This window comes from Oryctolagus cuniculus, chromosome 12, assembly GCF_964237555.1.
Source record: "Oryctolagus cuniculus chromosome 12, mOryCun1.1, whole genome shotgun sequence".
Lineage (NCBI taxonomy): Eukaryota > Metazoa > Chordata > Mammalia > Lagomorpha > Leporidae > Oryctolagus > Oryctolagus cuniculus.
In genome coordinates this window covers 32107690-32135644 of record NC_091443.1, presented here as the reverse complement: position 1 = coordinate 32135644, position 27955 = coordinate 32107690, and the positions used below count along the sequence as shown (strand labels likewise).

General features: G+C 35.7%; 1 long non-coding RNA gene across 1 annotated transcript in view; it reads right to left on the bottom strand.

The window, feature by feature from the left end:
• Positions 1 to 323: 323 nt before the first annotated feature.
• The window catches only part of LOC127483820 (uncharacterized), an 80630-nt gene continuing 52998 nt past the window's right edge, over positions 324 to 27955 (bottom strand). Inside the window, exon 3 of the long non-coding RNA XR_007910541.2 lies at positions 324 to 12685. This is a non-coding gene — a long non-coding RNA (uncharacterized lncRNA). The remainder of the gene's footprint in view (positions 12686 to 27955) is intronic.

Genomic DNA, 27955 nt, shown 5'->3' with positions numbered 1-27955 from the left:
TGGGATTAAACATGGCAATAGGTCTGATCTGATTTCATCATCATTACAAAAAATCATCTATTATTTTTCACTTTATGTTTCTGTGTGGGAGCAAACTGTTGAAATCCTTACTTAATGTATACTAAGCTGATCTTCTGTATATTAAGATAATCGAAAATGAATCTTGATGTGAATGGAAGGGGAGAGGGAGTGGGAAAGGGGAGGGTTGTGGGTGGGAGGGACGGTATTGGGGGGAAGCCATTGTAATCCATAAGTCGTACTTTGGAAATTTATATTCATTAAATAAAAGTTAAAAAAAATGTGTTTATGAGGTCGAGAGATAAGAGAACAAGAAATGTGGGAGCAATTTACCTCATTGACATTAATTATTGTGGACTTTATAATATAGTCAATTAAATTGCTGTTATTTTTCAAGTGACTTGTTACCCCTGAACAAAAACATCAACTTTATCATTAAAAAGCAGATAAAAATAGTTAGAAATAAAATGGTGAGAAGTGATATCTCTAATCAAGACCTCACAGACATATAATGTGTGATATCACTTTAGAAGCAATAAAAAGATGCACTATAAATACACATTCAAATGAAGTTTAAAAAATATCCTAATTTCTAAGAATGTTAGAAGAATACTTAAATGATTTATGAAGTAAGGAAAATGCATCTCATGAAATTTTAAATATCCATTCCTTAAAGCATATAACTGAGCAATTTAACCTAAACCAAAATTCCTTAAACTACGCTAAATTGTTTTGCAGAAACAGCACTGACATAAAAGGAAGCAAAAAAATTCTAGTATGAAAATCACTATTGCTTTCATAGTCAAATACTTAATATAATTATGTTCCAAATAATTTAGTGCTCTAGAAATATAATGAGCTAGTAAATACAATTGTTTTATTGTGTATGTATTTTAAGCAAATTGCAGCTGTGACTGGAGTCCTATATTGACAACTTCCAAATATATTACTAAAACGTAGAATGAATAGAATACAAAAACAAATATTACATTAGATTTTGTGAAACTCCAGATAGTTTAGCTTCCAGTAACAAAAGAATTATTCATGAAACAAATACAAGATCCATAATTTCGCTTGCCATTTTGGAAATTTAGCGTGCAATGTTTTTCAAAACACAATCATTAAAATTACTGAATTTTTATTCTTTTTTTCTTTTAGATTTCCTTTGGTATTATTCCCGGATATTTTTCTCATGATGAGAATGGGGTCATGGATTTTTAGAAGGAAAAGCACAGATTTAAAAAGTCACTCCCATCACAGCGTTTCAAAGAATTGCAAGTATTCTCACTATAAATGTTCACCTTACTCTTCTGCATGCTTGTAAGGCTTTTCCGCATAGTTGTGCCTCTTTCCTTTTCACATTGCCCTCTTTAGAGACTTGTCACCACGTGCAAGCCACACTTAAGAGTTGTGGATGGGGAAGGCATCATGATGCAGCAGGTTGGGCTGCCACTTTGCTGGAGTGACTCTCTGTGCATAGAATTCAGATTTCTGTTAATGTGTAATCTGGGAGGCATCAAATGGTGGCTCAGCTCTTGGGTTACTGCCTCCCACATGGGAGACCTAAATGAAGTTCCAGGCTCTTGGCCTCTGCCTGGATATTGTGGACATTTGGGGACTGGATCAGCAAATGAAATTCATATTCTCTCTCTCTTTCTCTCTCGTTCTCATTCTTTCAAGTACATAAAAATAAATAAGACTTTTATAAAAAGAGTTATTCTCCACCTCCACTATAGCAGCATATCTACATAAATTAGTATGTTAGTATAAACTCCTCTAAACCAGAAATTTATCTCTTCTCTCTCAAATATCCACTTTATAAAAATGTATTTATATCAATATATCATAAACATGGATGTTTATATTTCTGTATAAAATTGGCTATCACTTTATTGTGTGGTTCATGTTGTTCATTACTGCTAATAAAAACAAAACAACAACAAAATTGCTTTAGCTATTCGAGGTCTCCTGCATCTCCATATGAATTTCAGCATCATTTTTTCTAGATCTGAGAAGAATGTCTTTGGTATCTTGATTGGTATCGCATTGAATCTGTAAATTGCTTTTGGGAGAATGGACATTTTGATGATGTTGATTCTTCCAATCCATGAGCATGGAAGATTTTTCCATTTCTTGGTATCCTCTTCTATTTCTTTCAAGATTTTGTAATTCTCATCGTAGAGATCTTTAACGTCCTTGGTTAAGTTTATTCCAAGGTATTTGATTGTTTTTGTAGCTATTGTGAATGGGATTGATCTTAGCAGTTCTTTCTCAGCCATGGCATTGTCTGTGTATACAAAGGCTGTTGATTTTTGTGCATTGATTTTATACCCTGCTACTTTGCCAAAATCTTCTATGAGTTCCAATAGTCTCTTAGTAGAGTTCTTTGTAACCCATAAGCTGTACTTTGGAAATTTATACTCATTAAATAAAAGTTTAAAAAAAAGAAGGAAAAAAAAACAAAAAATAACAAAACAACAAAAAATTTGCTTCATTTTTTATCCTGACACCTTCTAGTCAATGATTCCAGAAGTTTTTGTGGCTGCTGTTGATTCTTTAGGATTTTGCACATTGACAATCATATCATTTATGAACAAAGCTGCATTTTATCCTTTCCAATATGTTTATTCCTTTTCATTCCTTTTCTTATATAATTGAAATAGCTAGGGTTTTAAGTGCTATAAACTTGCTGCTAATCTCAGGGGGAAAATGCTGTTTCTCACCATTAGGTATGACCTTAGCTACATGTTTTTAAGACAGGTTATTTATTAAGTTGAGGAAATTCTCCTCATTTCCTATTTTGTTCGAAGTTTTTATCATGAATGGGAGTTGGATTTTGTTGACTATTTTTCTATGTTTATAGATATCATTACATGAATATTCTTCATTCTACCAATGCATTAGGTCTCACTGTTTGATTTACACATTTTGAAGCATCTTTACAAAACTGAAATAAATCCTAGTTGGTCATGGTGTATCATTCCTTTCATACATTCTTTAGTTCAATTTTCTAATATTTAGGTTTTTTCTTTCAACTATGTTCATGAGAAGTATTGTTCTGCAGTTTTCCTTTTTTGTAATATTTTTCTCTGGTTTGGGTTTTGGGATAATACTGGTATCCTACAATAAGTTACAGAGTGTTCCTTTTGCTTTGTTTTCTGCAAGATATAATGGGTAATAGGTAAGATCCATTTCCTTAAATGTTAGAATTCTCCAGTGCAACAATGTTGCTTTCTCTATTGAAGGTTAATAATTATTGAGTAAATTTCTGTAATAAGAGGCCTATTCATGTGATCTATTTTTCCTTGTATGAATTTTGATATGCTATTTCTTTTAAGGAATCAGTCTATTTGTAAGCATGGAGTTGCCATTAATAACAATTTATTAATTTTTGTAATCCATGGATTAATAATTATAATCTCAATTCATTTTTATATTAGTAATTTGCATATTGTCATTCTCAAGAATTGGGTCAAATACTTGAACCATCTTAATGTGTTTTCTCAGGCAGGGAGTTGGATCAGAAGCAGCACATCTTGGACTCAAACCAGTGGTCTGATGGGAGAGGCCAGCATTGCTGGCAGTAGCTTGGCTCAATATGCCACACTTGTGATAACCTTTCCCCTTCTCCTCCCCACCTCTCTTTTCCTCTCTTCTCTTCTCTTTCTTTCTTCTTTACCCCCAAATCTCTACAGGTCCCTTTCTGTTACTTCCCTAGTCTCTGGTAATTATCATTTTACCCTACATTTCTAGAAAATTAACTTTTTTACATTCCACACATGGAATACAAATTAGCACAGCCATTATGGAGAATAGCATAGAAGCATCTTGAAAAACTACAAATAGTGATATTATGTTGCTCATCAATCCTACTACTGAATATATATATATATATATATATATATTTCCAAGACAAATTCAAACAACATGTCCAAGACGTATCTTGATCCCCATGTTTATTTCAGTACAATTCAAAATAGCTAAGCTATGGAATCAACCTAAATGCTCCTCAAAAGATGAAATATTGAATAAAATATGGTTTATGAGTAGACTATGTGGAACATATTTCTAACATAAAAAGGAGAAAATCCTATCATTGTGAGAAAATGACAAATCCAGAGAACATTATGTTAAATTAAGCAAACCAGTTGTGGAAGTGAAAATACTATATGAGCTTTATCAGTTTAATGGTCTTTTTGAAAGAAACAAGTTTTTGGTTTACTTGATTTGCTCAGTCGATTTCCTGTTATCAATGTAATTGATTTCTGCTTGAATGTTTATTATTTTTATTCTGTTTACTCTAGGCATATTTCCCTATTTTTAAAAATAACCTTTTTATTTTAGAATCATTTTAAATTTATGAAAAAAAAATTTGTGAAGTAGTACAAAGAGTTCTCCTATACCTAAACCGAGATTCCCCTATTATTACTGTTTCATGCTAGTATGATATCTTAGTCACAATTAATAAATAATACCAAGTTTCCTCCATTTTAAATACCTTTATCCCTCTTCTCCCCAGCCTCTAGTAACAACACATATGTTCATATTGAGTTTTGTTTTAATTCTCACATGTGAGTTATCCTGATATTTCTTTTTTAAATTGGGACTTGCTCAATTGGACTTGCCCCAAATGGTAGAGTTAGAAATGTGCCAGGGGATTCCAATTCAATCTCATCAAGGTGGCATGTACCAATGCCATCTCACTAGTCAAAGTGACCAGTTTCAGTTCAGAATTGATCATAATGATAGGACTAAGAATCAAAGGGATCACATAAACAAGACTAGTGTCTGCAAATACTAACCGATAGAAAAAAAAAAAAAGGGAGAGAACAATCCAACATGGGAAGCGGGATACACAGCAGACTCATAGAATGGCAAATGTCCTAAATAGCACTCTGGCATCAGAATCAGCCCTTAAGGCATTCAGATCCAGCTGAAAAGCCCATGAGAGTATTTCAGGCATGGAAAGCCAAGACACTCTGGGAAAAAAAAAAAAAAAAAAAAAAAAAAAAAAACCTAAATGAAAGATCTCTGCAAGTGAGATCCCAGTGGAATTAACAGGTCATCAAAGAAGGAGGTAGCTTTCTCTGAAGGGAGGAGAGAACTTCCACTTTGACTATGAACTTGTCTAAATCTGATCAGAGTTGGCGAACTCAAAAGCCCTCCATAGCCTTGGCAACTCATGACTAGAGCCTAGGGAGATTACTGACGCCATAAACCAGAGTGTCAATTTGTTAAGTCAACAACAGGAGTCACTGTGCACTTACTCCTCCTGTAGGATCTCTGCCCTTAATGTGTTGTACATTGTGATTTAATGCTATAACTAGTACTCAAACAGTATTTTACACTTTGTGTTTCTGTGTGGGTGCAAACTGTTGAAAGCTTTACTTAATATATGCTAAATTGATTTTCTGTATATAAAGATAATTGAAAATGAATCTTGATGTGAATGGAAGGGGAGAGGGAGCGGGAGATGGGATGGTTGTGGGTGGGAGGGAGATTATGGAGGGGAAAGCCATTGTAATCCATAAGCTGTACTTTGGAAATTTATATTCATTAAATAAAAGTTAAAAAAAATACTTATTTTATTTGAAAGGCACAGTTACAGAGAGGGAGACACACACACACACATATGCACATGCACACATGCTCACACACACACACAGAAATCTGTCTGGTGGTTAACTCTGCAAATGGCCACAATGGCTAAAACTGGGATAGACCAAAGCCAGGAAACAAGAGCTTCTTCCAGATCATGTTTTGATGGTTTTCCCAGGCACATTAGCAAGAATCTGGATCAGAAGTCAACTCAAACTGCTATCCATATGGGATGCCATTGTTGCAGGCAGTGACTTTACTCATATGCCTCAGGCCTGACCCCCTGATAATTCTTCAAAACCTAGAAATAGAACTGTCAGATATCAGATGATCCTGCAATCCCATTACAGAGTGTATATAGCAAAGAGTTACCTGCTCCACCCTGTTTATTGCAGCATTGTTCACAATAACCAATATATAGAATCAAATAACCTGTTACTCATCAGATGAATGGGCAAATAAAATATTATACACACACACACACACACACACACACACACACACATATATATATATATATATATATAGAGAGAGAGAGAGAGAGAGAGACGTAAAACAGAATCCTGTTAGCAGCAGAATAGATGGAACTGGAGGCTATTGTGTTAAGTGAAATAAGCCAGACACAGAAAAATACTGCATCAGCACAACTGTTTAAGTTGTCCCAAAGTTCTTACATGTTATGCTCCATTTTTGTTTTAATTCATCTTTTTTTCCTTAGCAATCAGTTTAGTGAATCTCTATCAACATAGCTTCAAAAACACTGATTCTTTCCTCAGTGACATTCTGGATGCTGCTAATGCCACCAAAGACATCTTAATTTCTGATAGACTTTTAAAAATTATTTCTAGTGGGGCTGGTGCTGTGGTATAGTGGGTAAAGACACTGCCTGCAGTGCCGGCAGGCCATATGGGCACAGGTTCCAGTCCTGGTTGCTCTACTTCCAATCCAGTTCTCTGCTGTGGCCTGGGAAAGCAATGGAAGATGCCCCACATCCTTGGGCCCCTGCACCCATGTGGGAGACCTGGAGGAGGCTCCTGGCACCTGGCTTCAGATTGGTACAGTTCTGGCCATTGCAGCCACCTGGGGAGTGAACCAGCGGATGGAAGATTTCTCTTTCTCTCTCTGCCTCTCCTTTTCTCTCTGTGTAACTCTTTCAAATAAATAAATCTTTCTAATAATTTATTTCTAGCATTTCCTTTTGTTTCTTATTTTAATCTCTCTGATAACTAGTCATCTATTATTACATTCTTGCATGTTTTCTAACTTTTTCCATTAGAATTTTTAACCATTTTATCAGTTTTTTTTTTTAATTCCTTACCTGGTAGTTCCAAAGTCAATGTCATATCTGAATCTTGTTGTGATACTTGCTTTGTCTTTTCAGTTATATTGTCACACCTTTCATCATATTTTGTAATATTTTGTTGAAAGCTAAACATATTATATGATGTATTAGATTTGGAAAATAGGCCATTAATGTGATAATTTGTTTTTAACTGTCTAGGAATCAGGTTGAATTTAGTATTTGTTTGCTGTGGTAGCAGGTTCAAGATGCCTCAAATTCTCCCAGTCTTCTTTACATCCCCACTGTTGGTTAGGATTTTCTAAGAATCCTATGCAGATCTAGTTTAATACTGCACTGTTTCCATTGTAATCCATTGTTATTTTACTGGAGACAGGTTGATGTGCTAGTAGAGTCTGGAGGAAAAACATTTGACAATGCTATGATTATAATCAATCTTCAGTGACTCCTTTTCTTGAGCTGTGATCTACACATACACACATATTACCCTCCTCATACCTTCTTTAGGTGAAGCAAGAAATCTAGAGGGGAGCTGATAAGGGAGAAATAGCGTTCCTCCAGTTGGGGTTAAGATGCAAGTAATTTTCTTCCTCGTTTTTCTTGTTAAGAAGAATGTTCTTGGGAGTCTTACAATGACTTCCTTTTCCTGTCCTTAGTCAGAGTCATATGTGGATTTCTACTTACCATGAGAACCTTGAGTTCTTGGGGATGAAACACACAAATGAGTCTGGGCTAAATAACACTTTAACTCCTAGAATTTTCTTGCTTTTATCCTTGTCCATAATCAGATTCCAGGGGCTCATCAGATTGTCCACGCTAATATTTCTGCTGTTTTTTGCCATAAGCAGCTTCTTCTCCAGGTAACCAATTTTTAGCTTTGGCTCTCTTCACTCACGATTCTTCAAATTTGGGAATGGCAGTGTACCTTAGGATCTCAGTTACCTGATGGGCCAAAATATTGATTTTTAGTTGAGTCAGTTTTTTCTCATCATAAGTATGGAAGCAATAGTTTCCATGGTCTTTACATAGTGCAGTTGCAATAAAAGTTGACTGGATCTATCTTGATTTATGATTAAACAGAATCCAAGATTATATCATTTTTAGATGTTTGTGGTGAATATAATGATTTATTTTATCTCTTCTTAGCTCTTTAGGATTTGAAAAATAGCACATGCTGATTTTATAAAAGTAATACATAAGTATAAGGAAAAATGTGAAAATAGTTTTACCCTTCAATTTAAAGTACCATGTTTCTTAGCAGAAACAAGTATTTCAGGATATGGCAATTTTTATAGCATGCATTATTATCTCAGAATTTTTGGTTTGAAATAGCAATTAGATATGTAAACCAACTAATCATAATGTAATGTGAAATACTGTAAAGAAGGAATTTCGCTCGAGTAGCCCTATAACCAACTAAAGGAGATTGTATCTGGGTGAAGGGATAATTTCCTGAACGGCATCAAATTTTACTTTAGTTTAAATATAGGTATAAGAAAGTCAATTGAAGAATAGAGACAATTGGCAACCCAAGAAGGCAAACATCTTCAAAGTTTAGACGAGCCTGGGAGGGTCAAAAAATAATAAACTGGGGCTGGTGCTGTGGCATAGTATGCTAAGCTTCTGCCTGTGGCATTAGCATCCCACATGGGCACCAGTTCATGTCCTGGCTGCTTCTCTTCTGATCTATCTCTCTGGGAGGGTCTGGAATGTAATAGAAGATGGCCCAAGTGCTTGGACTCCCACACTTGCATGGGAGACCCAGAAGAAGCTCCTGGCTCCTGGCTTAGGATCAACTCAGCTCCAGCCACTGCAGCCATTCAGGGAGTGAACCAGTGGATGGAAGACCTTTGTCTCTGTCTCTTCCTCTTTCTGTCTGTAACTCTACCTCTCAAATAAATAAATAAAAATTTAAAAAATAATAAATAAAATTCATGCAATTAAACTAATAAATCATATAATAGAGCTAGAAACTATAGTGGGTTAAAATTGAAATGTAGATAGGTCCAGATAAGGAGAGCCTTAGCTATAGCATCAAGGAGTATGGCATTTCTCTTAAGGATCTCGCTGATTTTAATGAGGTGTGACATGCTTACATTTGTGTTTTAGAAGCATACTCTGCTAGCAAGAAGGATGGAACAGAGAAGGGAAACACTGGAAGTAAGAAAAAGTTAAGATTCTATAGCAGTGGCTAAATGAGAAACAACTGTAAAACTAAGAAAGTATTCAGATAATTGAAATCCATGCAGAATTTAGTCACTTGTAAGTCACTGCCACAATCCTCTGGGATCTCTTTAATTGGTCTGCTGTGTTTATCTCCTAATTCTTGTCTGTATTGCTGTTAATAGATGCCATCTTCAAGCTTTTCCAGAACTGTCTTTGTATGAGTAGAACATTCTTGTAGTTCCTATCTCCCTAGGATCTACTAATATGATGTTACTTGGGTAGGGACAGCCTGGCTCTGTAGCCTCAGCAGGAGGTGGAACAATTTACATTTCCCTCTGGATCAGATTAAAACTATAATACTCTTCCCTATCCCTTGTTATAGACTAAGCTTGTACCTCCAAAATTCATATACTGAAGCTCTAATCCCCAATGAGGCTCTGGGTGGAAGTAGTCTTTAAGGAGTAATTAAGGTTAAATGAGGTCATAAAGCTGGAGCCCTGAACTAATAAGACTGCAGGTCCTTATATGAAGAAGGGACAGTTGTTGGACAAAGAGGTTAATCACTTGGGATGTCCAGATCTCCTATCAGAGCACTTGTGTGTGAATTCTGGCTCACACTAATGCCAGCTTCCTGCTAATGCACAATCTTAGAACCACATCAGGTTTTGACTCAAGTGCCTGGATCCCTGCCTCTCACTTAAGAAAGTGAGATTGAGTTCCCAGATCCTGGCTTCCAATCAGAGGCCATTTTGGGCACCTGGGAAGTAAACTAATTATGGAAGATCTCTTGTCTATCTCTTTTTGTCTCTCAAATAAATAATATTTTTTTTTAAGAAAAAAGAAGGGGGAATACCAGAAATCATGCTATCTCTGCACATACCCAGAAAAAATGCCACGTCGGGACACAGAAAAGGTGGCTTTGCAAGCCAGAAAGAAAGCCCTCCTCCAGAACTGGATTTTTTGATAACTTGACCAGAACATCTAGAGTCCAGAACTCTGAGGTGGTCAGTCACGTAGCCCGTGGTACTTTTTTGTTGTTTGGGTCGACTGAACAGAACACCCCTTCTCTATCTTCACTCTCTTCCTTACAGGTTGCTTCTGATAGAATAGCCTTATTATAACGATTGCATAAGAGTCCCTACTCTAGTATCTTGGTTGAGAACACTAAATTAGAAGGGACTCAAATCTGACCATTACTGTAATGTGTCTTCTTTAATATCAGTAAACATTCTCGCAAAGAGATGTTATGAAGTGGTTCAGGGCCTTGAATATTTAGTTAATTCATGATCAAGAAAGTGATGACTGCATATGTCAGTTAATTAATCATGGTAAGAAATAGCAAAACAACTACAAATGGAGCCAAATTATTCTTTTAAACCACCATGTGTAAAATGATTCATTTTTTCATTAAACATACGAAACAAAATTTGTCATGCCCTTCTCAAGAAAGTGAATAGCAATTTATTCATTATAACAAATGTAAACATTTAGCCAAGTCTCCATTTTCATGCCTCATGAAAATGAAATTCACAATTTACAATGGCTTGTTAATGGTATCCATGTGTGTATGATTGCTATATGGTATTTTTATGTTTTTTAAAGAAAATCTCACCCTTTTGTATGAATTTGAACTTTGTCAACGGAGTTTTAGAGGCTTGCTAGTCTTTACAAAATAAGCAAATGGCTCTTCTCAGATAACTTATTTATGAAGGAAAAGATAAACTTAAAAGAGCTAAGCTTCTTTCAAGTATATGATAAAGACAAAGGTATGCTTTTAATAAGAATCACCAGGAAAAGAAAATATTTTGTTAAAATAATTTATCAAGGCAGTTTTGAATTGTGCAATATGATGTCCCTTTGACCTCATTCTTCTCCAAAAGCTGAAAAATCTGTACATTGTTGGAATAAAGAGATAAATTGAATGTACATCTGTGATTATGTTGGCTTAGAAACAGATGATAACTTCAAATAATTGCTTAGTTTCAATAATTTTGCTACAAATAAAAGGTCTCTATGTGATCTTCAGTTACTTTGGCCTCACTCTGTAAAATCGTTTTTAAAAGTGGAAATTATCACAGGAAGTATCATGTGGCAAGATGACACATAATAAACCTATAATACAGCACTGAATAGAGAATCACAAAATAGGAATTCTAGCCCAACAGAGCTGTTGCTTGTATGACATTAACTTCATTAAAAACATTTCCTCATTTGTAAAATTTATAAACAAAACATAATTTATGACAAGGTGAAAATACAGCTGCTAAGTCTGCAAATGTCTAGTGAAAATAAAGTGCTACATAATATTAAAAGGTTATAATCATCATCACCATTTTCAACTGGTAATGTACTAAACAGATTATCAAAATAACCAGTTGATTAAGCAAAGATGAGTCTGTTATTTCCTACAATAACAGAAATATCACAATGACTGACTCTGAAATGGAGGATTAGAGAGGATTTTTTTTATAGAGATTAGACTTTGATGGGGGGGGGGTCTTTCAGTGCAGTAATTCAAAATTCGTTATCTAACAACTGAAAATCATTGAACAAAACGGTGAACTTTTGAAAGTGTGTTGAGGAGTAATCAGTATTTCATAAAAGGTAAGTTTGTCCTGGATTGAGAAATGCATTGTACTGGAAAGAAAAATTAGTATTAGGCTATTCAGATAAGTAGATTTTCAGAAAGTTTCTGAAAGAAATACTTTTATTGCAACATTATCTTCATGGATAAGAATTTATTGGAAAATGCAATCAAGCTAATTTAGCCAGTGTTAGTTTTTGGTCCTGTTTGCAAGCACATAGTGTTCTTTGTGGTATGTCATCAACATCATCACGTTAAGTAGATGTCACCTAGTATGAACCTTTCTGTGTCTTTTGCTAAACATATCAAATCTTGCTTAATTCTATTAATGTGCATCTGGCTTTTGTATCTACATTTTAAAGATTCGCAAGATGAATTCTCCTGTTTACTCCCTAAATGCATTCACCAGCCAAACCAGAACTTGCCAGAATGAAGCCAAGAGCCTGGAACTTCATCAGGGCCTCCCCTGTGGGTGTCAGGAACTCATGTACTTGAGCCATCACTGTTACCTCCCAGGATTCCCATTAACAGTAAACTGGATCAGAACCAGAGCAGCCTACTCTGCTTTACAACCTGGGCATCCACGTGGCAGTTTAACTCATTGTATCACAATACCCACCCATGTTTTCTAATTCACTGATGCACTCTTGACTTGTAATGATTCAGAATAAAATTCTCCATAATCATGAAGAAGTGAACATTTTGATTACATAATGCTGGAAGTGTTTACTTAATCATTTATTTCCTATAATTAAGCAGGTTTGCTTTAGAAGAAAGTTACCTAGTAGGATGATAATTACATGTCAGATGATTTTGAGAAAATTCATGAACTATAAAAGGACCATATAAAGTAAAAAGAACTGAAAGTCTGTTGCAAAATTTGCACATCAATCAGAGTGAGAACAATTTTAGTTTTCTATATTTATAGATGTACTTTAAAAGAAAATAAGCACCTTAAATTATAAAAATCCATTACTTACATGTTCATTATGCCAAACTAAGAGATGCTCTCTTGAGCTCTGAAAAGTAATATTTTTAAGATTTGATAAAATAAAATCTCTTTAAAGCTATACATTTTTCTAATTTTAGTAATTTCTCAAATACTATAAATTGTTAGTGTCATTGTAACAGAATGGGTAATCACTAAAAATTATTTTTATATTTCTGTCATATCAAACAGATGTCTACATTATATCTGCAGGAAGAATGAAATTTTGTGAAATTTCTACATTAGATAATCAGAACATGTTAAATAAAAGCATTTGATAACCATTTTAATGTAAAATATATCAAAAATACAAATATATGTAGTATATTTGGTTTTGAGAAACACTAGTAATATGGTTGATTCTGTTTTCCTCATTTTTGTTTAATTTGATTTATGTTTCTGATTTATGAGAGCATAAATTCATCTTTAGTATTTTAAAATGTATATAATTATTACATAATTAATGACATAAAACATTTGAAAGTAAATAATCAAAAATGTAAATTAAACATACTATTTACTTTACAAAGTTTCTTTTCACATATTTCATAGCATGTCCCATCTCTGTGTAATACAAGTGATATGTTTCTTTTGTGTACATATTATATATGATAAAACAATGAAGTGCTGATTTTTGACTTGGAGACATTTATCATAGGCATGAACAAAAACATTAAAATTTTCAAAAGTCTAATGGAGTAAATGAATTTAGTTACAAGCAATGGGAGAAAACTATAAAATTACTAACAGCTTGTGGCAGGCTAATAGGAACACAGGTGATGTTTCTTTATCCCTTTTAAATAAGTTGCAACCTATCTTTAAGTAAGCTGTGGTTTTCTGATAATGCGTTTTGTATTTAGTTATGTTTTCCCAAAAATATATAAACCCTTGGCTTCTAGAATTATATGAAAGAATAAATAAACCAATCTCCTTTTTTGTTATTATTTAAAGATTTATTTGCTTATTCAAAAGGCAGAGAGAGAAGGGGAGAGAGAGAGATCTTCCATCTGCTGGTTCAGTCCCCAAATGGCTGCAACCACTTGGGCTTAACCAAGCAAAAGCCAAGAGCCAAGAGCTTCCACTGGTCCTCCAAACATGGGTACAGGGACCCAAGCACTTGGGCCATCCTCTGCTGCTTTCCCAGGTGCATTAGCAGGGAACTAGATCAGAAGTGGAACAAGGGGTGGTGCTGTGGCGCAGTGGGTTAAAGCCCTGGCCCACAGCGCCAACATCCCATATGGGCACCGGTTCAAGTACTGGCTGCTCCAGTTCAGATCCTGCTCTCTGCTATGGCCTGGAAAATCAGTAGAAGATGGCCCAAGTGTTTGGGCCCCTGCACCTGCATGCAAGACCCAGAAGAACCTCTTGGCTCCTGGCTTCGGATCAGCTCATCTCTGCCATGGCTGTGAACCAGTGATGAAAGACCTCTCTCTCACTCTGGCTCTACCTCTCTCTCTAACTCTGTCTTTCAAATAAATAAATAATTTTTAAAAAAGAAGAAGAAGTGGAGCAGCTGGAACTCAACCAGGGACCATACGGGATGCTGGCACTGTAGGCCATGGTCTAACTTACTGAGTCACAATGCTGGCTCCATAAATCAATCTCCTAACAAATGATTTAATTTGAAAGAAAATAATGCAGGAGTGTCATATGAACAAATCAAAGTAAAAATACATTCTTGGTGTGGAAATTTGACTAAATATAAATATTTGGATATGATAGCATTTTAGAAATGTTTTTAGTTGTTTTCAACATTGTGTCTGCTTTTGAAAAATGTAATGGCTACTGAGTATTTCAAAGCATTTGTGAGTAAGACAAAGATCAGAATAGTCAGCAATGACATAATACATACAGACTTCATAATACTGGATTGTCTTTGTTAGTAAAGGAAATTACATTGCAGGTTCAGTGCATGCAAGTGTTAACTTTCACCTTAATAAACTTAAATATTTTGATTGCCTTGTTTTCAGATCATGTTAGATATTGTTTTCAATTTTTTAATAAAGCTTTGCAAAGATGAGATGCTGAAGTTAAAAATTCAGCTTTATCATTTTCATTTTGTAATAGACTCTTTCCTTATTCTTTTCCAATTTGCAACAATATCATCTATTTACCTTTAGGAGCTATTAATATGTTGCTTCTAGACTGAATGGTTACTCAAGTTTTTGTTTGCTTTTTAACACTTTCAACTGCTTAATAATTCCATTATTCAAGTAGGAAAATAAAAATGTAGGGCAAAGAGTTGTGAACTATACAATTTCATACCAAGAAGCAGTTTCTAATTCAAATACTTAGTGTATCACTGGTGTCAAAATAAAATTTTGTTATTATAATGATTTTATTTAGAAAAGGGGGAGAGAAACAGTAGAAGGAAGATCTCTCCCCACCATCTATTCTCTCCCTGTAACTGCCTTTCAAATTAATCTTAAAAAAAAAAAAAAAAGAAATGTGTTACAATTTCTCTGAATTTGGAATATCCAGTTCTGCCTTCAAGCAAACTATTTGCTAATAAAGTAAAGATTACTATAATAATAAATTAAGGAGAGTTACTATCTCTTTTGCTTGCTCTTGTGATTATTTGTATACTTGTCTGTTTACTTTGTAATGTAAAGATCTGACATTCTCATGTCTGAAGACAATTTGACTCCAAAACACTACCTAAGTTACTAGATTTGTGCCACTGGGAGAATTACACAATTACTTCTATTGTTTGTTGTTGTTTTGTTATTTTAATCATTTAAATAGATGTACAATAGGACATACATACGTCACAGAGTTATGATATGTGATAGATGAAGCAATCTATGTAAAGACCCTACCATAGAGTTCAGTAAATGTAAGTAATTTCTCAAGAGTAACTATGAGACCATGTGGTTATTTGTTTACTCAAATCTGATTTACTCAGTATTTTTATGTCAGGTATCCATGTATCTAAAAAGAAAGATAACTTATGGGGCCGGTGCTGTGGTGCAGCAGGTTAAAGCCCTGACCTGAAGTGCCAGCATCCCATATGGGCGCCGGTTTGAGACCCGGCTGCTCCACTTCTGAGCCAGCTCTCTGCTATGGCCTGGGAAAGAAGTAGAAGGTGGCCCAAGTCTTTGGGCCCCTGCACCCACATGCGAGACCTGGAAGAGACTGCTGAATCCTGGCTCTTGGCTTCAGATCTGCGCAGCTCCAGCCTTGTGGACAATTGGGGAGTGAACCAATTGGATGGAAGACTTCTTTCTCTGCCTCTCCTCTCTGTGTAACTCTGACTTTCAAATAAATAAATCTTTAAAAAAAAAAAAAAAAAGAAAGGTAACTCATAGTCATTCAAGAGGAGACATAAGAACAGTGCTGTGGCTTAGTAGGCTAAGCCTCTTCCTGCATAACTGGCATCCAATATAGAGGCTAGTCAGAGTCCTGGCTGCTCCTTTTCCAAATCAGCTCTCTGCTATGGCCTGGGAGTGCAGTGGAAGATGGTCCAAATGCTTGGGTCCTTGCACTGGTGTGAGAGACCTGGAAGAAACTCCTGGCTCCTGGCTTTGGATCAGCACATCTGTGGTCATTTGGGGAGTGAACTAGCAGATGGAAGTCTTCTCTGTCTCTCTGTCTCTGTTTGTAACTCTACCTTTCAAATATCTAAATTAACTTAAAAAAGAAAAAACGAAGAGGAGAGATAAGACATCGCAAAAGAACAGCATCATGCTCTGGATCATGACAAAACTGTACAGGGACAGTCAATATCAAGCAGAAATGTCACGATTATGATAGGTCAGCGACAACAAGAAAATCAGATTAAGCATTTGACCAATTGTTTAGTACTCAGTTTTTAGCTTACCAAATGTTTAGCTGATAATTTGACTCATATTTTTCTAGATTCTTTGTTTTATGGAGACAAACTTACAGTCCATCTTAAACTTAACCTAACTCAAACCTTGGGATTTTAGTTGGAAGGGTAGAATTTCAGCTACTTTTAAGAACATACAGAAATATTCATGACGGTATTTGGAGATGTGCACTAACCCTCTGCTTCTAAGCAAAGGATGTGTTTGAAAAGAGACTGAATGATCCAAAGCAACCTATTTAATCCCATAATGCTTGAAGCCGACTCTGTGTAAAGTATTAATTTACACAATTCTTAGTATAATATTTTTGCAACAATTAGCAGCTATTAGATGTAATAATCATAATTGCAAGAAAAATTGTCTTAAAACATATGCACACAACTGATAGGTTTTTCACATTTTTAAAGAACTCCATTCTTATAGCTGTGGCCAATTTCCCAAAATGCATATATATTAATAGCTAATATATAGAGCGTTACAAAAAAATCAATACATAATGAGATTCAAAGCTGAAAACTATAAATTCCTTAGCAAACTGGAAGGACTTTCCATGTAAGAGTTTTTTCAAAAATGATTTAGGGTGTTATTATCAAACTTCTAATCACAGGTTAAAGATCTCCAATCTTCATCAATTCACATAAGAAATTACCAAAGACATGTAGTGTGCATTCTCTCTGATAGTTAAGGAATATGCTGATGTACAAACATTCAGCTACAGAGCAATTAACAGTACAGTACCCTCTAGATCAGGAAAGTTTAAGTCAATAGCTAAGAACCACTTGAGTGGACAGTGATTGATTTTGCCTGCTCTGGTCTATAGAGAAATGATCGATCTAAGCTTTATTTTGTGCTAGCCTTTTCTCTATTGCAAACCTAATGAGGCATAAGGGGTGAAGTGAAAGTGGAAACAATAGACATGGATTGTGTCTGCATGGGGGGAAACATAGTGATAAGATTAAAAAAAATTAGTCCAAGCGGCTTCTTCATGTTAAAAAGTGGCACTGTTAAATTTCCAAACCTTTAAAATAACTTAGTTTACATTTCAGCAGCTTCTCATTGAATCAACAATTAACTACTAAGTACCTTCTATGAATTAACATGTGCAGCTGTTTAAAAAGCACATTTTATCTAATATTTTATATAAATATCCCTAGTATTAAGAGTCTGTTTCCAAGATAAATAAAAATAGACTCTTGGCTGCCTATCACACATTTATAAAAATAAATTCTATTAGCAAATACTTGGTATTTTAAAAATTATTTTTATTAATATAAACAACAGATTTCATGTATTTTTTTTTGATAAGCAGAGTTAGACAGCGAGAGAGAGAGACAGAGAGAAAGGTTGTCCTTCCATTGGTTCACCCCCAAATGGCCGCTATGGCCAGTGTGCTGCGACTGGCAGGCTGCACCGATCCAAAGCCAGGAGGCAGGTGCTTCCTCCTGGTCTCCCATGGGGGTGCAGGGCCCAAGCACTTGGGCCATCCTCCACTGCCTTCCCGGGCCACAACAGAGAGCTGGAATGGAAGAGAGCAACAGGGACAGAATCCGGCGTCCCATCCAGGACTAGAACCCGGGGTGCTGACACCACAGGCGGAGGATTACCCAAGTGAGCCAAGGCGCCGGCTTTCATGTATTTCATAGATACAATTCCAAGGAGATAACCACATTTCCCTCCCCTTCTCCCTTCTTTCATTCCCCCTCCCTTCTTTCTTTTTTTCTCCTAATTTTTACAATAACAAAGCCTTGACTTACTTGTCTTAATGGTTTACTGAAGGGGTTAAAAATAAATGATATTCTGAAAACCATGAAAAGCAGTACCTTCCATATACCATTGAGCTGATATAATCTCTCAAACTATCAGCAGATTTTATCTTGGGATTGTACAGCAGACATATGCACAAGCAGAAAAGGGCATTTAAAGAGCCTTTTTGGACATACCAATTCACATCTATGCAGATGTCCCTTGGGTAGAAAAATACATTAAATATAGTAGTCACTGTAAAGAAGGAAAGCGTCAAATACGAGGGGTCTTCTAAAAGTTTGTAGAAATGAGTACTGTGAAAAAACATGCATAAATTCTGACTTTTCACACCAAAATTATTTTAAATCCCATTTTCCATGAACTTTAAAAAATTTCCTTGTATATCTGTAGCACCTGACACAGGGGTGCCTCACTTAAGAACTACTAAGTTGAAGTGAAATGGACACTATGTGAAATAGTGGCTAAATCAGTCCTTGTCCTGACTGTCAATGAACAACTTACTACTTTATTCCTTTGAGTGTTTTTTGGTTCTACTTAATACCATTGGTTGAACTCTTTAAATAACACATAATTATTCTTAGTCATTTAAATTTAACTGAAAAATGATCCCTGCTAAATATAAGAGTGAGAATAAGAGAGGGAGGGGATGTACAGTTCGGCACATGCTCACTCGGATTTACCCCTAATATGCCAAGGGATTCCAATTCAATCCCATCAAGATGGCATGTACCAATGCCATCTTACTAGTCAAAGTGATCAGTTTAGGTTCATAATTGATCAAAAATATAGGATTAAGTGTCAAAGAGATTACATAAACAAGACTAGTGTCTGCAAATAATTGATAGAATTAAAAAGGAGAGAATGATCCTACATGGGAAGCAGATACACAGCAGACTCATAGAATGGCAGATGTCCTAAACAGCACTCTGGCCTCAGAATCAAGCCTTAAGGCATTTGGATCTGGCTAAAAAGCCCATGAGAGTTTCTCAGGCATGGGAAGCCAAGACATTGTGGCAAAAAAATGACCTAAATGAAAGATCTCTGTAAGTGAGATGCTAGCGGAAAGAATGGGCCATCAATGAAGGCAGTACCTTTTTCTGAAGGGAGGAGAGAACTTCCACTTTGAATATGGCTTTGTCTAAATAATACTGGAGTTGGTGAACTCAAGAGGCTTTCATAGCCTTGGCAGCTCTTGACAAGAGTGTTGGTTGTTTATGACATCATAAATCAGAGTGTCAATTGTTAAATCAACAATGGGAGTCACTATGCACCTGTTCCCCATGTAGTACCTCTGCCCTTAATATATTGTACTATGAGAATTAATGGTAAAACTACTACCCAAAAAGTACTCTATGCTTTGTGTGCCTTCGTGGGTGCAGTCTGTTGAAATCTTTAGTTAGCATATACTAAGTTGATCTTCTGTATATAACGATAATTGAAAATGAATTATGATGAAGAATGGGATGAGAGAGGGAGTGGGAGATCGGTTGGTTGTAGGTGGGAGGGAGGTTATGGGGGAAAAGCCGCTATAATTCAAAAGTTGTACTTTGGAAATTTATATTTATTAAATAAAAGTTGAAATGAAAAATAAATAAATGAATAAATAAAGAAAAAATAAAGCACTACTAATTTGAAAGCTCTATTAAATCAGTGAGTCTGCCAGGTTTTTAAGTCAGTCAGTATACAAGGCATGGGGACTGTTTTTGCAAAGACTACATCTCGGAAGGTGAAACAAGTAAATGAGCAATAACATTACAATTTCCAAAAGCATAAAGATGGAGAGAAAACTGCTGGATTTCATTTTGAAGGAAAAGTCTGGATGGGCGAGAAGAAATTCCATGAAAAGGACAATGTATATGCAATCTTAGTAGAGGGAACAGTTTGTATAGGATCAGCCATGGTAATTAGTTCATCCTGGTAAATGGACCTTGAGATGCAAATGGTTTCTTGGGGAATTGACATATGCAAGGAAGAGGAATGTGGCAGTACTGGAGAGAGGACCTTAAAACTAACAAAATCTCTGCCAGACACCGTGGAACTAAGAAGTCAAGATTACTAGTTAGAAGGTCTATTACTGAATAAAAGTAGCCAGGCCCTTGTACTGTTCTCTACTCAGTCACTGGCCAAGTCTGTGAGAAGACCATGGCTACAGTTCAAAAGCTGAGGAAGAGGTGAAAGGTATGGCCTACTGTGTTCAACTGTTCCTCACATCCCATGATAGAATGCCTGGGATCAAGTTTCCACTCTACTTCTGCTCCAGCATCTTGATAATCCACACCCTGGGAAACAGGTGACAAAGTCTCCAGTACTTGGGTCCCTGTTACACGTGGAAAACCTAAATGGAGTTACTGGCTCTTGCTTCAGCCTGACCCAGCACTGGCTGTGGGGAATGAATCAGTACATGGAGGATCTCTTGCTACCACTCTTGCTTTCTCTCACTGTGTGTGTGTGTCTGCCGCTCTGCCTCACTAATACAAAAAAAAATTACAAAAATAAACAAACGTTAAAATAAAATCTTAAGCAGAAAAGAAGATACCAGCTCAACACCATAAAGACAGCCACATCTTCACAGTTGGACAATGAATCCTCCCTTAAAAGGATTCTATCTCTGCCACGGGTGAAGGGTATAATCAGGATGTGCTTGTTAGGACAAAGAAAGGCATGGGGTGGAGACTAGACCAGAAGTAGGACTACAGATAGGCCTTGTATGTCTCATTGGAATTTGGATCATAGCCCACAGGCAGCATAGCCAGGAGAAGTCATGGATATGTTCATTGCAAGTAAGGAAGCAACAGAAGCCAATTTGCATTCCAAGTGTTTTGCAACTTTGAAATGAAGTTATTGGTGAGGAGCTGCAATAGGAACCCTAGGAAATCCTGAGCAGAGAGGTTGGCACAGGAAAGGGGAGCAGGGGTGAATTGGAGTGATTCTAAGACAACAGGCTTTTTGGGGTGTGGTGATGGATTCGATGGAAGCAGTAAATAACATTGAAAAGTGTGGGATACCTGCTAATTTTCTGTGACTTAAAACTTCAGTATGCTTTCAGAAAAAGATATAAAGAAAATAATAAAATGAAGCTCACTACAAACCTCTACTACTCAAAATGTAAAGTTGTCCAACTATCACAGATCCTCGATCATTTCCTAAAATCTAGTTCCTGTTGTGATTATATAACACTGTGTCTTAGATCAGTACCAAGTGTCAAAGAAATATTGATTATTAGACATGACTTGGAGCATGGGAGGTATCCCTATATGTTAGTCACAAGGGGAATCCTTAGACATTAGGGTGAAAAGGTAAAATATTAAACATAAGAAAAATAATTAAAACAAATATAAACACTGGCCCTGAACTTGAAAGTAAAATTAAATGTCAATAATTAACATTGGGTTATTTTGCTATTTAAGCAAATTTTAATGAGATATTTATATATACATCACATCTTGAATTAAGTATGCACATAAGCAGAGCATTTATCCATTTTGTATCAGATACAAAATCTACTATATCAGAGTGACTGGGTTAGATTTTTGGCTTTGGCTTCTGAATTGAGCTTCCTGCTAACGCAGACCCTGAGAGACAGCAGTGATGGCTCAAGGAATTGGGTTCCTTTACCCATGTGGAAGACCAGTATTGAGTTCTCAGCTCCAGATTTGGCCCATAGCCCCAACTGGTCCTAGGCATTTGGGGAGTGACCCAGTAGATGGGTTCTTGGGATCATTCATTCTCTCTCCTCTCTCCCCTCCCTCCTCTCTTCTTCCTCTCACTCTTCCTCTCAACTAATTTTTTTAAATTAAAAGAAATAAAGATGAACATAAGGCCATTTATTTCCTGATTCCAAGATTCTTGTTCAGAATTATTCCCAAACAAAACTAGCATGTAACACTTCTGATTTGACTTTCCCTGCAATGGTTTCTTTTCACTTAGACCTCAGACTTACTCAATCAACAATGTTCAGCCCATTTTCTTTTTTTATTTTTTGGTTGTATCTATAAGATTTTTCCATGAAAAAATTAATTAGTAAATTATCACTGTTTCACTGGACATTTACACATACAGAAATACATATAGATATATATTAGATATGGATATGGAGAGAGAGAGAGAGAGAGAGAGATTTAACTCAAATTCACAAAAATTGGAATGCATTTCCTGGATCCAGTAACACATCTGAGAAATAATACACACTGAAGAGTTTCATGATTTGCAAACTCACTGGGGAATGTCACTTTATCAAATTAAGTAGTAACAAAATAGTATGAAACAAAATGCAGAAATGGAGAAAAGAAAAAGAAGATAAGAATAGAGGACTAAAAAAAAAAGAATAGAGGACTATTTCACAGTTATATTGCAGGGTTTGGAAATGTTCTTTCTCTTATTTAACATGTCTAAATTCTACTAAGTGAAAGTAAATCTTCATTTAAATTTTTCTTTAAATATTTCTCTGGATTCTTACTCAGATTAAACTGCTTCACTGAATTCCCAGATACCTTCTCCAACATTTTCTTCCTCATTCTGTTTTAATTTCCATTGCTATATATTTATATTTATATGTATTTGTGCAAATACATGGAGACTTCAAAAGTTCATGAAAAAATGGAGCAAAATGATTTTTCAGGAATTTTTGAAGCCCCTACTTATTTACTTATCTAATAATAGTTTTTTTTTTCTTATTAGATTATAAACTCTTTGAAAACATATTTATTATTGAATGCATTCTTCCCAGTAACACCTAGTACAAAACTTTATGATAGAAACCAACAAATATAATCCTCTTTAGTGGAAAGTTTTCAAACATGAGATGATATCTCAAACATAGTTTTCGAATTCTGCCATTGTTGACATTTTGAGCTGTCCTAAAGATCTGATGGTACATGCCATGGGGGCACCCTGTACAATGTAGGATTTTAGCAGTATATCTGGCCTCTATCTACCAGATGACAGCAGTTCCAAGTTTCCTCCTTCCAGTTATGATAACCATAGTGTCTCCAATTACTGTGAAGTAGAACCTGAGGCAGACAGTAGGGGAACTGTTGAGAAACACTGGTTCAGGCGATGAAGCTACAATTATATAATTATTTTTAATTTATAAAGGCAAAAATGATACATTGATCCAATGCCTTAGATATAAAATGTAAACAGTGTGGAATCTGTGAAATTGCCAATATGTGCTTACCTGTAAATTTTTTAAAAAAAAATGGAAAGGATTTACACTCTGTAAACATGGCTACTGTACATTCTTTTCATAGCAAACTTTTTGATAGTATTATAAACTGAATCAGTATTTTTAAGGTTCAAATGAAGAGCACTGTCAGTTATTTATTTATATGTTAAGCAAACTTTGGCCAATGATATTTTCACATTTGTTTTATATCAATGCAATTTTATAATTTATAATTTTGCTTCACTTTCCTGGCTACATATGTTGGTTAGTTGTGCTACTAGTAATCTGGATGATTTATTTTATTTTATCAAATAATCATTGAACATTGATGTCTTGAGTAGTTTCTCTTTCTAGAACTTTTGTTAGCTGCCTGTTATTGAATAGGCATGGTCACAGTCCTCAAATATCTCAGATTTAATGGGGATAAGCTACCTCATAAAATAATAATATACTTAGTCTTATGAGACATGCAAAAATATCTCAGAACAGCTAGGAAAAATAGTCTTAGAATATACTTAAAGGCAGTTCAAGAGGCATCTAATAGTTTTTAAGTAGAAGAGTGATGAAGTTATGAATATATTGGAGATAAAGTCACAAGATGGGAAGCAATGAAACACTTCAAAGCTTTTTGTATTGTTGTCATAGTAAACTAAATAAGATTTTTTAAGGACTCACATAATTGAATGGTAGAAAGCCGGGAGGGGGGAGACATAACAATTATGAGAAACACAAGGAGACATCTACTAGAATTTTATGATCTGAAGTTTTAGAGAACGCAGGGTTTAGCTTGTTTCCTGGGAACCTGACTTCAGGTGACTGAGCAGTTAACTGCACTAGTACTCAGAGTAACAACTGCTGAAGAAGAAAAGCTTCAGAGGAAAATTGAGTTTCCTCAATTTCCACCTGCAACAGTGCACATGGCTAAGATAATTGAGCTGGTCTGTATTTACAAGCAGTTAAGACAAACATTAAAGCTGGTTTAAGATTATTATTTGTTGCTTATGCTAAATTGGAGCAGTAGATAAGAGGGAGGCGCGTGATATTTGAGAGCAATGGTGAGAAATTCTTCAGGTGACTAACTTAGAGTCTTAGGCCATCTAGAATAAGAAAGCCTCTCTTAGATCGTGGGTATAAATATAATGGCAGTTTATAGAATATTATACAATTGGCATACTATATGTATAGTTTGTGAACACTGGAAAGGAAAAAGTTTGTTTTCAACAAATGAAGAGCTGAAATTTAAGATTTCTTATTTGTAATATAATGGGATAACAAGGTTTCAGTTATCATCATGGGGTTGGATAAAAACATGCAGTCGAGACAGACAATAATTTGCTGCATAATGGTGTTTTCACAAAACACCTGCATGAAACTTGGAATAAACTAGGGATGTGGAAGAATTTACAGTTGAGAAGGAATACTTTGTGTTTTTAATTCCTGATATCCTCTTCAGTTTTGAAAAGGAGTAAGAAAACCATATGGAAAGGACTTTTATTTATTTTTTTATTTAGTAAGTATAAATTTACAAAGTACAGTTTATGGATTACAATGGCTTCCCCCCCCCATAATTTCCCTCCCACTAGCACCCCTCCCATCGCCTGCTCCCTCTCCCATTCCATTCACATCAAGATTCATTTTCAATTATCTTTATATACAGAAGATTGATTTAGTATATATTAACCAAAGATTTCATCAGTTTGCACCCACACAGAAACACAAAGTGTAAAACACTGTTTCAATACTAGTTATAGCATTACTTCACATTGGACAACACACTAAGGACAGATCCCACATGAGAAGTAAGTACACAGTGACTCCTGTTGTTGACTTAACAATTTGACACTCTTGTTTATGGCATCAGTAATCTCCCTAGGCTCTAGTCATGAGTTGCCAAAGCTATGGAAGCCTTTTGAGTTCGCCAACTTCGATCTTATTCCGACAGGGTCATAGTCAAAGTGGAAGTTCTCTCCTCCCTTCAGAGAAAGGTACCTCCTTCTTTGATGGCCCCGTTCTTGGAAATGACTTTTAAAAGATAATACATTTTGTTTATCCACAGTGGAGTAATAGTAATAATTTAGAACTTTAACTCAAAACTGAGGAGGTAGTCAGGAAATTATCAAAGAAAGAAACACCCTCCATGTGAAAATATGACAAACATCTCAGGGGCTAAAAATATTGGTGATTGTTTTACAAAATGCTGAAGTTTATTTAAGAGTGATTTCACTATTCTGTATTCACTTGAATGCTCTTTGCAAGTTTCTACACAAGACCCTACGTTTAAATATTTTTAAATTAAGGCCAAAGCATGAAAATCACCATAAAATTCACTTTTCTTCATAAAGAAAAGAAACAAAATTAGCAAGAAAATTTGTCATAAACAATAAAGAATCAAACTTGGGGCCAGCTCTGTGGCACAGTGTGTTAAAGCCCCAGCCTGCAGTGCTGACATCCAGTAGGGGCGTTGGTTAGAGACATGGCTGCTCCTCTTCTGATCCAGCTCTCTGCTTTGGCCTGGAAAAGCTGTACAAGATGGACCAAGTCCTTGGGCCCCTGTACTCACATGGGAGACCTGGAGGAAGCTCCTGGCTCCTGGCTTCGGATCAGCTCAGCTCTCATTGCAGTCATTTGGGGAGTGAACCAGCAGAATGGAAGACCTTTCTCTCTCTGGCTCTACCTCTTTCTGTAATTCTGTCTTTCAAATAAATAAAATAATTCTTCAGAAAAAAAAGAATCAAACTTTCATGGTGTTGTGTTTTTTAAGGACTTTTTATTTATGTGAAAGTGATTCCTACAGAGAGAGAAAAGAGGGACACAGAGAGATATTCCATTTGCTGGTTCATTCCACAGATGGCAGCAACCAGGGATGAGCCAGGCTAAAGCTAGGAGCCAGGAGCTTCATCTAGGTCTCCAATGTGGGTGCACAGGTCCAAGCCCTTGTGCCATCTTTTGCTGCTATTCTCAGGCCATTAGCAAGAAGCTGGATTGGAAATGGAGCAGCCAGGACTCAAACCTGAGTACGTATGGGAAGCTAGCATCACAGGTGGCCGCTTTGCCTGCTATGCCACAACACTGGCCACATAGCATTTTAAGTTCTTTAAGGCTTCTATAAAGCTTATCAAAACTCCATTTGATAAGCTTTTTATACTCAATTTGTATAAAAATACAATGATGCTTCTCTACTAATACGTGCTTTAAGAATTTGAAATCAATAAGCTGTTGAAATGTTGGGAATGTTTCAAAGCATGATAAAATAAAGGCACTGACTGAAGGAAGCATTAAAGGTTTTAATTGAATATATCTGGGGAAAGAAACTTAGAACAAATCACAGCCAACTTTATAACTAAATATGGTAGTGAATTTGTGTACACAAAGTATTTTAATAACAAAAATTACTGCTCAGTTGCTGAAGGTAACTGAGTTATTGTAGCTGTGAAATCATAATGCAGTGGGACAGAAGAGCACATTTTGCATTAATCTTGGGTAGGGTGTAAGGTCTTGGATATTTTCCAAAACCCAGAAATAGTCCTCTAGACACAGTGGCTATAAATTTATTTCATCCATCCAAAGAGCCTATGAAATAGAGCTAGTACCATTCCCATTGTGAAGCTTTGAGAAACAAATTCAGATTTTCTCGTGATTTTTCAAGGTTATAGACTCAGTAGTGCTAAGATTAGGTGGTGATTTCATTCCTTCCAGCAAAACTCTAAACAAGGATAACTAACCTGCTGCTTAGAGCTGCTCACCCAACAGTTCTTTGCAGTTTTAAATTTGTCAGTTCAATTTTTCAGTGTTTTCAAATTCACATTAACACCTCAAAGTGACATGTAATGTTAGTGAAACTCATTATTACACTACCCAGAGGAGAAGAATAATGTATATTAAGAAAAACAAAGAACAGATTTTATTATAAAACTCCTATCTCTCAGCAGTTTAATGCTTGATCTGCAACACATATACAATTGTGGTCAGTGATAAGGAAAAGTCTACCCTCAAAATAACTAGAAGCTCTTTTCTTTATCCCAGTCATGCTTTCATTGAAGAAATACTTAACAAGCAACTATTATGTGTTAGATAATAAACAAAATCTTGAAAAAAGGAGTATTTTCTCTTACATTAATTTTCCCAGGACAGATACAGATAAATCAGGATATATAAGTAAAATATATATTATATGTATGTTAATGAAAATGTAGTATAATTGAGTAAAATAAAAGATGGGGAATAAGTAGTTTAGAAGGGAGTATAGCAATTTTGCAAGAGTGTAAACTTTATATCCTGAGAAAGGGTGTGCCTAAGGAGAGGAGAGTAAGGTGGAATGGAACAACAGAGAGAGAGGAAGAGGAGATGAGACAGAGAACTAGGATTGAGGAGCCATAGGTCTTGTAGCCCATTTTAACTAATGTGGCTTTTTTTTTTTTTTTTTTTTTGACAGGCAGAGTGGACAGTGAGAGAGAGAGACAGAGAGAAAGGTCTTCCTTTGCCGTTGGTTCACCCTCCAATGGCCGCCGCAGCCAGCGCGCTGCAGCTGGCACACCGCGCTGATCCG